General features: G+C 36.8%; 1 protein-coding gene across 5 annotated transcripts in view; it reads right to left on the bottom strand.

The window, feature by feature from the left end:
• Positions 1-12586, bottom strand: part of LOC110030530 — a 63238-nt gene that overhangs the window by 5389 nt on the left and 45263 nt on the right. The window lies entirely within an intron of this gene.

A 12586-nucleotide genomic window follows, 5' to 3' on the forward strand; every position in this document is an offset into this window, starting at 1 on the left:
TGTGTGTGTATTGTCAATGAGGAAGGATAGAAATCAGACAGCTAAATTAAGAGTTCTCTATAATTAAAAACTTCTTTATTTTCAATATCTTTATTCTGATATATTTCACTTTTAGCTGAATATTTAGATTATGAATGTCTTATGAAGTTACCTAAAATAGATTATATGCACTTTATTTTGTACCCAAAAAATATTGTAAGATTGTTATTTAATGAAATGAAAGCAAAGGGAAAATGCAATTGAGTCTATTCAGGATTCAGCCTATTTTTCTCAAAATTTTAACATGATATTAGAGCCAAATTTTTGCTCTAACTATCGGTAATCGTTGGAGGACCTTCAAGACTCCCTTCTCGTCGGACTTCTTGCAGGAAGGGATGAACTATTTCTTCTCTTGATTCGCCCATCTGACAAAACCCCTAGCTTAAGAACAGAAAGCACCACTTCAAGCCGGAATTCCCCACGCCTCCCCTCCTGTCGTTTAATGCAGGCAAAATTACTTCTGCAAAGGTGGCTCCTGCGCTGACCGACATCACAAATGGAATTGATGCGCCTTGCCTCCTACCACTTCGTTCCGGCCTGCTTCGTCCTCCTGCGTTCACTTCGACCGCTTCGTCCCGTCCCGGTCTGCTTTGTCCCAATCACTTCGGCTGCTTCGTTCGCTTCGTCCCGAGCTGCTTCGTTCCCCTTTGTTCGCTTTGGTTGTGTCGTCCCCCTTTGATCTTCGACAATGTCATCCTCGCCAGTCTTGGGTCACAGTTTCGAAATCAGCCTCCTCTCCCTAATCCGACTCCTTTTCGACATTCGCGATTGCGTCGAGACGATCGACGACTCCATTGATCGGATGCAAAGATCGGTTAAAGAGATGGAGCGAATGGGGCAATACGGAAGTATATCGTTCGGGTGGCATCTGAATAACGTTCAGACGTGGGTGAGAGCCGCGCTTACAGATCAGAGCACGTCTCGATAGCCTCTCGCTAGACAAAGCGGCGGCAGATGTGCAGCCGGAGATCTGCCTCCATGTTGCGCATGTCTCTCAGCTTACCAGCAATGCGCTCGCGCTCATTAACTGCCTTGATCCCAATAACTGATTCATTCATTTGCAACTCTCGAATTAGGGCTCTTTATGAAATGTTTGCTATTCTTCTCGTGAAGAACAAGTGGAAAAGAAGAATTATGTCTTGAAAGAGATGGAACTTATTCTGAAGTGTAAAATTCATTCATTGTGGAAGCAAGGATTCTTGGGTTGAAAAGGGTTGTTATGTTTGTAATATTATTCGTACAACTCGGATCTTCTTCGCTAGGCATCGCTGCTTCTGGGGCATCTTCGATTGTTTCTTACGCTTCGCTTCGTCCGCTTAAGCTTCGGCTTCGGCACTCCTCTTTCTTAGATCGATGGCTTCGGCTTCGACAAACCATAGATCTCAGGCTTCGGCACTTTTGGACTTTGACACTATTGGGCTTCGGCACTTTCAGGCTTCGGCACTTTTGGGTTTCGACATTTTTAGGCTTCGGCATTTTTAGGCTTCAGCTCTTTCGGGCTTCGGCATTTTTGTGCTTCGGCACTTTCAGGTTTCGGGCTTCAACACTTTTGAGTTTCGACGCTTCTGGGCTTCGGAATTCTTAGGCTTCGACAAAACTGTGGCTTCGACACTCTTAGGCTTCGGCATTTTCAGGTTTCGTCACTCTGAGGCTTCAACACTCATGACTTAAGGATTTTGTGTCCCGAAAATGTTATCAGCTTCTTGTTGGCAAATTAATGCTTCCTAATCAATCAACATCAATTTGAGGTGGGATGTCAATTAGGAAAGAAGGAAAGGAGACAGCTAAATTAAAAGTTTTCTATAATTAGAAGAGAAGGAAAAGAGACAGCTAAATTAAAAGTTTTCTATAATTAGAAGCTTACTTATTTTTAATATCTTTATTCTGATATATTTCCCTTTTAGCTGAATATTTAGATTAGGAACATGTATTAAAAATAGATTATATGCACTTTATTTTGTATCTAAAATAGACTGTAAGATTGTTATTTAATGGAATGAAAGCAAAGAGAAAAAGGCAATTGAGCCTATTCAGGATTTAGCCTATTTTTCTCAAAACGTTCACATGTGTCTAAGTGTCACATGCCCCGACTCTTTGATTAGCATCTGCAAAGTCAATTTTTAGTCCCTTGGGTTCGAGGGTTCGAATTCACCGATGTGCGAATAAGTCGAAGGGTTAGGCATATGAGATTGATTGGGGCTCGTACCATAGTCTCTGGCCAATTATATATATATATATATATAAAAGGAGAGAGAGAGAGATTATGAGATTAAATTAAATTTTATTAACTAATTGCAGAAATTAAAGTGGCAAGCCATTCAATATTGAAATTCGGATTTCGTAACCGAGATTTACATAAGGAAAAGACTAAGGTAATGATAAGGTTTGATGTTATTTATGTAAGTTATTTTGAATAGTTAAATTAATGCTAATTGAGATTGAAAATGGGAATAGTAAGTTTTATTGAATGATAACATATTTGTGGCTAGTAACTGTTATTAAGTTGGAGGATCGATAGGGGTAGAATGGTGAAAGACTAAGGTGGGTAATTATATTTATGAATTTCAGTAATTTTCATTATTTCTTGATATATGTTTGATTTCATTTATGATCTGTTCCAATGAGATTTAGATTATAGCAGATTTTTCATATTGTTAGGCAAGACAATATGCATATTAAATAGACAGAATTTCCTACAAAATTATTCGATTATGGAATGACATCTAAATTATAGTAAAGATGCAGATATATCAGGCTATTAGATTTAAGTAGAAATGCAGATAGCATATCATTAAATAACATTTAGTAAATAGTCTTGTACAACCACTTACATAAAGATTTATCTATGAAGTTATCAAACTACTGCATATCATTTTTTTTTAATAAATGTGCACTTCTTTATTAGTAGATGATTGAATAAGAAAAGAATGTATGATATAAAAGAATAAAGGAAAATATAAATGCATATATGTGCATGTTAAGAGGAGTTCACTCTCTTATAGACAAGCATGAGATGCCAATGCACCCGCGCGCGTAGTTATTTTTCTACCACCCTAGACAATTGTGATATGATCATTCTAAGCTAGCGGGAGAATATTGATCCGAGGCAAGTAAAAAGAGCTGACCAACCCAGACAATTATGATATTTAGATCGTTAAACGTTGTTTCAACGGGATAATATCAGTCAGAGGCAGGTAAAGGTCTTTCCACCCTGGACAATGATGATATTTATATCGCTAATCGTTGAGCTGACGAGATAATATTGAGAAGGGTTTGTTAGGTTATTTTAATGATGATCCTCAAACAAACAGATATGTATGTTAAGAATATAAAGTAAAAGTAAAATTAAAATTAAACCTTGAAAAGTACAGTAAAAGTAAATGCATATAGAAGTTTTAGATTATTCTCATTGAGTAAATAACATGTACACGTACATTAAATTATTATAAGATCGCATATAATACTACGTTAAATATATATATATATATATATATAATGTTATATTTTCTTTGGTTACTGTAATTTAGAAATGTGATTAGTTCTGAGCTATCTTTAGATTAAAAAAACTTATTATATTATTTTAACATTTTTTTTAGGTTTTAAACCTTGAAATAAGATGAATAGAAGATGAGCTAATAGATACATGAAGAGATAACAACAATCAGAAAGATAAAAATTTCTACTTGTTAATTCAATTGCTTTCATGAATATTTGAATATTAAAATTTTAGTGATAAAAATAGAAAAACAGATTGTTTCCACCATCCGATCGTGCGTTCACTTCTTGATTAATTCCAAGCTTCGTGTCATATCAATATGCATACTAATCCTTCACATTTATATATATATATCTTATAATAAACTAATATATGTTCCATGACATTTACTTAATAAAATGAATTTATATATTGATGTATTAACTTTAATTGAATTACTTGAAGTTTAATCTTTCATTTTACTTTTATTTCATGTTAATTAAATTCATATTTGTCTCAGGAGCACCGTTAAAGCATAACTTAACGCATCCACGGTCGATATTATCCCGTCGGCATAATGGTTTGTGATCTAATTTATACGATAGTCTGAAATGGAAAGCTGCCAAATCAACCCTAGCCGACAATCTTTTGTCGGCACAGTAATTAGTGATCTAAACATCACAATTGTATAAGATGATAGGATACCATGTACGTGCAGATACACCGTTGTCCCCTGCCTATTCTATAATGGAGTCAACTCATTTTTCATACACATACAAGCATTCATATACAATATTTTCATTTCATTATTCAAGGCATACATTACTTCCATGTAAGACTTCTATTTATCTAATAAAATTAATGCAGCTCTACCCTAATCTAACGTCATATAACGATAATCTAATAGATGCACCTTTATTATAATTTTAAACGTCAAGTAAAAATCTGGCACAAACAACTAGTCATGTAGTAAACTAACATATACATCTCTACTATAATGTAAGAATTGGGTAATTATCTTATATCTTCTCAAACTAAAGACTTATGCAATTATTAGGGTAATAGTATTTAGCATGCTTTCTTCATGACTAATAATATAAAAAATCATATGTAACTTAATTTCATTGATATAAAACATAATAGTGAAAGGTTGTGAGCAAGAACATATTTAAAAGCAAGAAATATTACAATAAATTAAAAGCATAATTACTCACCTCAAGCCTTTAGAAGATCTTTGTGTGTTTATTCATTTTCTTAATTAAATCGTTGATTCTCTATAAGTTATTATTGTCATTCAATTAAGATCGAAAGTAATTTCAAAGTATACATTAATTTAAACATTTAATTATTTATATATATTGATAATATCATAAACATACCTCTTATCACTTTTTTCTCTTCTTCAAAAACTTTACAATCTAAAATTATTATTCTTTTTGCATCAAAAGCATAATTACTCACCGCGGGTGCATGCACGTCCACGTGATTGACTTGCGTTGTTGCGCGTACATGGCTGGATTTGGTAAGCCAGCGCAACTCTGGATCTAGCAAGCACGTGGCATTGGATTTGGCGAGACGGATAGCCTATTTTGGGAACCCCTGCCTTCGGTTGTAACAGCGTGCATTGCGGGTGTGTGCACGTGCCCGCAATTTAGTTGTGGCATGAACACGTGCAAGGTTGGGTTGGATAGGCGCGTAGCCTATTTTAGCAAATTTCTGACCTAGATCTATCAAATCCAGGGGGAGGCGGACTAGATTTGGCAAGTGGTGCAGGCGCATGCAAGTGCTCTCAAGCGGCGTGCCCAAGGCATTGCAGTTGCGCGTGCGTGCAGTGGTGTGCACGATAGTGGCATGCAAATGCACACCCATCGAGTGCGTGCATGTGTGCTTGCATAGAAAGGTGTGCGTGTGCGCGCAACTGCAGAGCGCTTGCCTGAAGTGCTATTTTAGTCCTTTTTGTTCCAAGTTCGTCCTTTTTTCTTTTCCAAGTATCTTAAGCCATGTATGCTGCATAAAACAATAAAAAAAATATTTCTTAAGTATAATATCATTATAAATAAGAAAATTAATAGGATATTTAATGCTGAAAAATTGCGTAAATTCACCTCGTATCACCCACCTATACCCAACGCTATCTCCCCTTGAAAATTATCTTTCTCGCCCTACATCACTCCTACACACCTTCCACCTACCAACATCCAAACCCTAATCATGTCGCCTATGAGGTGATTGTCAGAACCTAATCAGGAGTTTACGATAGACAAGATACAACAGAAATTCCTCCGATTTATATAGCTAGTCACTAAACTGGAGGAAAGGACACAGAGAGAAGTCACTATCGAGTGTGGCAGCGAGATCCAACAAAGAGAGAGGAACACATGATTCCCTTCCGTAGGGATGATTCCAGTGGATAAGAAATTAGGCCACGATGCTTTGGTATAAAATATCAGATGAGGCTGAAAGATGAATTATTTGTTAGAGGTTACATATATGAAGTGTCTGTTACAGAATATATAGATGAAGTCTCTATTAAGGGATACAGAGATGAAGTGCCTATCAGGGGATATAGAGATGAAGTTTCTATCAGGGGATATAGAGATGAAGTTTCTATCAGAGGATATAGAGATGATGTAACTGTTGGAGGATACAGAGACTCGAGAATGAATGTGGACATAAAATGGGAAAAACTCAAAAGTCAAAAAAACTCGAGCGTTTTGGAAGATATTAAGTCAATAATGGGATTTAGTTCTTATAGGACCTCAATCGAAGATCTTTAAACCATGAGAGGTTACAGTAGCTCTATGACAAAGTGCAGGCAAAAGCTTTGATGAATGAGGTCGAAACTCCATTAATCTCAGGAGACTAATGTGGACGTACTGTTGGGGTCTGCAACAAGAATATTGGGCCAACAAAGCTGCCCTTTTCCTCTAGACATGAAGTTAGGTTCACGTAGACACCTTCAGGAAGTTGGTCGATCTTTAGTTAACCTAACTCTATATATGTTGTTTTCGCCATGTTTAGGTCAGGTTTTTTACTTATATTTCTGTCAGTATTGTCGTCGGCATCCCCCTGTTATCTCTTCTAGAGTTGTAGCAAATGGTGAGTGGTGTTTCAGTTGTATCTCGTTCTTAGGTGATGATTCACTCCCAAGAGTCGGGTGTTCCTCTGACTCTATCTCATTCTCAATTGGGTATTTATCCTTGACAATTCCACCCCCCCCCCCCCCCCCCCCCCCCCCACCCCCCCCCCCCCCTCTCCCCACCCTCTGCAATCGTTCTATCAACCCTTCGTCGCCTTTCATTACTATAGGAACGTCCAGACAATATTCTTGTTGTTTTCCTAAAGCTCCAGCCACAACCTCCTCCACCTATTACACCATTTCCTGCCAACTTTCCTCCCTACCAACCAAGACAATGGCCACCCTACTACTTAGCCTATCAAGTCATCTGTCAGTGCCCTCCCCACCTACAACCCATCCAGATATCTCCTACTGCAGCTTTACGAATAGCCACAATGTTGTCTCATCCTCAGCCACCCCGCCATCACATGCCCCTAACATAACCTTTCCTTGTCACCTATCCTACCCTACTCCCATCACTCATTCCACTAGCAGCCAACCGCAAGTCCATTTCTTTCCCTTGCCCTCTTCCATCTAATGTCAGCCACCACCTCCTAATCATCAACCTATCATCCAAATCACCAACTTATGCACCAACCTCGTTGTAATACCACACTAGTTGCGTTGAGTGTCGCGTCTGTAGTTTTTCTTTTATATGTGTTAGTTGAAACTGCCTATTGGCTTTTCTAGTACTATTATTTGCTTGTTTATTATTTTTTAAGTTTAGCTCTGATAGCAATAAATCTTGTAAACTCCAAGTTTTTTGGGATATAGTGGATTATATTTGAAAAGTGGGATTGATTACCATGTTGTACATGCATGGCGGCCTGTTTAAAAATATTGTCTGAGAATATAGAATGATTGGATTGAGTCCAAAAGAAAGCTTGCACACATTTTCATTAAAAGTATTTTAATAAAAATTATAGTAATAAAATTTGCTTGTTTATTATTTTTTGAGTTAACTCTGATCGTAATAAATCGTCTCAACTCCAATTTTTTTGAGATACAACGGATTATGTTTGAAAACTGGGATTGATTACCATGCTATACTTGCATGGCGGTCTGTTTGAGAATATTGTGTGACAATATAGGTTGATTGGATTGAGTCCAAAAGAAAGCTTGCACACATTTTTATAAGAAAAAGATATCTTTTAGAGTAGTTACATACTTCTCAGCTTGAGAAAATTTGTAATTTATTTAATTCTTTTCATCCTCGTGGCATTCTCTAACTTTAAATTCAAGGGATTAACATATTTCTCTGAGCATTTCAAATTTGACCATGAGATTGAGTTTTTGATATTTTATTTATTTACTTATTATTTAAACAAGGAGACTAAATGGGAATACAGAGGCGGAGAGCCATTGATAGAAAAGAGCGAAAATTGTGATGTGTATATATATATATATATATATATCCTACGCCACTGCCCTCCCTGGTGATAATCCCGCCAAAGTTCACAAACGCAGCTCCCCTTTCCACCTTGTAGATAGTTTAATGTTCCTGCAGATGTGTGAAGATTCTGTTGCAAAAGTAGGAGATTGCAATCTCAACAAAAAAGTTGAGAAAAAAGCGGGCAAACCAGCATTACTCTTCTCTGAAGTTGAAATTTAAACTTGTACAGGAAAATACAATTTTTTACTAGTTTGAAAGTTCCAATTACGTTGTCGTAAGATGAAAATTATCAGAAAGGTTTTTGAAGATTTCAAACTAGTTGGGGCTTGGTAGGTGGATCTTTTCGACGAAGGACATGTTATGATACAGCTGAGCATAGAAGAAGATTACACAAGAAATTTTTCAAGGAAAATTCATCACAATTGAGGGCAATCATATGAAATTGTTCATATGGACCTCTGTTCAAATGGACCTCTGATTTTGATCTCAGTCAAGAACCCCCAATTGCGCCTATCTGATTCTCATTACCTGAACTCAAGCTTCAATTCTTTAATCTACCTATCTTATATGCAATTGGGACTATCCTCGAAAAATTTTTGCAGGTAGACACACCTACGGGTCATTTCTCACGGCCCTCTAATGCAAGGATTTTGATTGAAAAGGATATTACACTACCAGATGTAGAAGTCTGGCTTGGCTCTGCTCACAATGGTTATTGGCAAAAAATCATTATGTAACAAAAACCTTACTACTGCAAGCACTGCAAGATGTTTGAACACCCGTGCAAGATGTGTTTCAGATTACACCCACAGTTGAGAAAAATGTTTCAGATTACACCCACAGTTGAGAACCAAGTCCAAGGAAATAATAATATTGCAAAATTGGACACACTGAAAAGCGATATGGAGAGCCAAGAAAATAGCGAGCAAGAATTCATCCGGCAGGCGAATCACCACAAGACAGGAAATGGTGTCTGCCCCCGGGAACCCTTCTCCTGACCATACTATAAGATATAATGTTTGGACCGAAAGCTAGGATAGCCCCACAGCTCCTACTCAGGAAGCATCGGGTGCAGAGGTGACAATTTACACTTCACATACACTGGAATCTATCGTTGTAGCAACGATTGTCTTTCCTTCTACTGCGGTTCTAATATCTAATCAAATTGAGGATCACATGAAAGAAGCACACGAGCAAGTCTTCAGATGAAGAATGACAGCACCCTCCAACTTGAAAACTTAATGGATGATACTTTGGTTACTCCTGACAATGACACGACACTTGAAAGTTTGTTATTAGAGAAAGAGACTTGTTTTCTGCGCGTTTTAAAGGTTTTGAGTTTATCTGTATCTTTTTGTTGGGGTAGTACTGTACTTGATATCGTATGGGTAGGGCGTCTCTTTTGGGCCCTCTCATACAACCTTTATGTATCTTTTCTATTTCAATAAAATTAGCTCTTGGGCTTTATATATATATATATATATTTAGAGAGCCCCATAGTATATTTTATTGATATCAAGTAAAACTTACAAAAATTGGAGGTAGATCTTTCTACAGCCCAAAATACAATCACACAACTAGAAAACCTAAGATTTCACCTCCAACAGATTACAACTCACTCCACGAATGACCCAATATCCGAAAAAACCAAAAGAATTGTATAATGAAAGGATTTTTATCTTCTCAAATATGGTATCCTCATGTTGTCTCCATGAACCAATATCTAAAGTTCTCTAGGAGGCCTTCTTCCCATAATTTCTTCAGCAACCATTGCACCCTCTCTAGCCACCCAATGACAGGCTTGTTCCCTTTTCTATACACAAAACTCCACATTATGTTAAAATTAGCAATAATCTTAGTAATCTTACTCAAACCTACTACAAGATCCCATGTTGTTGTCTTCCTGCCTTTAAGATAGTCCAGTAAATCAACTGAGTCAACTTCCACTTGCAGCAAATGCCAGTTAGCAAGAGCAACCAATTTGACTGTTAACATCACACCACATAATTCAGCCTTCAATGAACAATAAACCACACAAGGGGAAGCAAAGAAAAGCAAACGTTTTACCTGGGAGTCCCTACATATTCCCCCAGCACCAGCCAAATTCCCCTTAAAGCTTCCATCTGTATTAACTTTCAAATAATGCTGATGAGGTGTTAACCAGAACAACATTTTAGGAGTCATCCTCTTTTCCAGCAAATCACTATTTTCTTTTTAAAAACAGAAATACCACTGAAAATTTCGTTTTTACAGAAACAAAAATTTTCCAGTTTATAGACATGCAAGAATATTAGCCACCACCAGATGCACCGACACTCCATCCAAATGTTTAAAGGAATTCCTGGCCATCCACAAGAACCGCATGGCAATGTAAGGAAAATTAACTAAGAAATTATTTTGTTTGCCCTCAGGATTACAAGATGAGCAACAGTCATCCAAATTCCCCCAAACATGAGGACTATAGATGTGAAAGTGCTCACCCAGTCTTTTCTAAATAGCTATAGCAAACCGATAGTTAAAGCAGATGTGTAAAGCAGATTCCTCCTACTTTCTACATAACAAGCATTGTGAAGCAAACCACAATCCTTTGAGCTTTAAAATATCATCATATGACAATAATTTGTGAAAATACCTCCACATAAAGAATGACAGGAGTAAGTGTATTACCCCAAATAACATTTCCCCACCTAACTTGATTATGGTGATGAAGATCCTCATAGAAACTTTTAGCAATAAATTTTTCATTAGGCAATTTAAATATTAAAGCATCTTTTTCCCCCTTATTGTTGAAATATTGGAGATGTACAGTGTATTTACCTCCCCTATCTTATCATTCAGCATAGAGAAGTTCCATTCACCATCCAGCCAAAAATCAGCTACCTTCATATCCATTGTGTTCCTATTTATCTCGTATTGTAGGTCTTGCAAAGCCCAGCTATCCTTCCAAAATAAAATTTGCCTATCTCCAATATCCCAATAAATGTAATTTTCAGCCACATGTCTAACCTTCACCATAGCTTTCCAGATTTTTGAGTCGCCTACTCTGCAATTCACGCAAGTGGAATGATAAACCTTTAAAATATTTCATCTTCATAAATGATAACCATAAAAACTCTCCCCTTCTTAATTTTAACAACTTTATGTAATTTATTTCTGCCATGTGATGGAGCTCTCTACATCCCAAACCCCCTGCCTCCAATGGTTTGCACACAGCATTCCAACCCAATTAGCGCTTATTTGATTTCCCACACCCCCCCCAAAGCCCACAAAAACATATTGAAGCATCTTTTCAATGCTTGTTATGTACTGTTTTCAGTTTAAGTACCTACAAAGCATATATAGGAATAGAGTTAAGCACACTTTTAAGTTAGGTGATTGTCCCCCCATAGAATATAAAATAATTTTTCCAGCCAACTATTCTATATTTATTTTCACCACCACATCATCCAACTGAATTTGCTTTTGTCTCCCACTTAATAGATTCACTCCCAGGTGCTTTAGTGGCAGATTTGTTAAAGAGAAACCAGTGTATTGTGTCTTTCAGTGTGTTAAGCCTATTTTAACCTGTTTTCAACAATAAAATGACATTTGCTTTTATTGAACACCATGTACGAAAGCCCCTGAAACTCATGCAACATGGCATAAAGCTTTTTGACAACCTTTTTCCAAGCATTAGAAAAGATAATGACATCATCTGCATAAGCTAGGTGAAACACCATAATTCTAGCTTCATTAGAAAATTGAATTTTAGGATTCAGCACCTGCAATTTGTTGAGCATTCTAGAGAAATAATCAAATGTTATGATCAAGATTGTAGGTGATAGAGGGTCACCTTGTTTAATACCCCTCTTAGCAGAAAAGAAGTCATAGGTGTTACCATTCAAAAGGATACTGCACTTGTTGCAAGATAACCACCTTCTAATTATGCCACAGAAATTTTCTTTGAAGCCTTTAGATCTTAAAATAGCATATATGAAATCCCAGCTTGTAGAATCATAGGTTTTTCTAATATCAAGCTTTAAGATCATATTACCTCCTCTGCAGGTCCTGTCCAGATCCTCCATTATTTCTTGGGCTAGTAAAATGTTATCTGAAATTTCTCTGCCCTTTAAAAAGACTGACTGGTTTGCAGAGATAAATAAACGAAGATGGTGTTGTGATTTATGAACCATTACTTTACATGTAAAAAAGGTTAAAATGATTGGTCTAAATTGATCCCAATTGACCTTGTCCAGATGTTTTGGAACCAAGATGATTGTGGCAGCAATGAAATATAAACCAAAACCATCTCCTTTGAAATAACTTTGCATGGCTCCAAGCACTTCCTTTCTAATGATATGCCAACATTTAATATAGAAATCAGTTGTAAAACCAAGAGGCTCTGCTGCTTTATTGCGGTCTATGCTTTTTAATGCACATAAAATCTCCTCCTCATCAGGAATGATACAAAGGCTAAGGTTGTTGATATATTCTCTCCTCCCTAAATAGATCATAATCGATTGTAGCATCCAACTCCTTAGAAGAGAACATACTAATGAACTAATCAATAGCACTTTCCCCC

Source organism: Phalaenopsis equestris, unplaced genomic scaffold, assembly GCF_001263595.1.
Source record: "Phalaenopsis equestris unplaced genomic scaffold, ASM126359v1 Scaffold000734, whole genome shotgun sequence".
Taxonomy (NCBI): domain Eukaryota; kingdom Viridiplantae; phylum Streptophyta; class Magnoliopsida; order Asparagales; family Orchidaceae; genus Phalaenopsis; species Phalaenopsis equestris.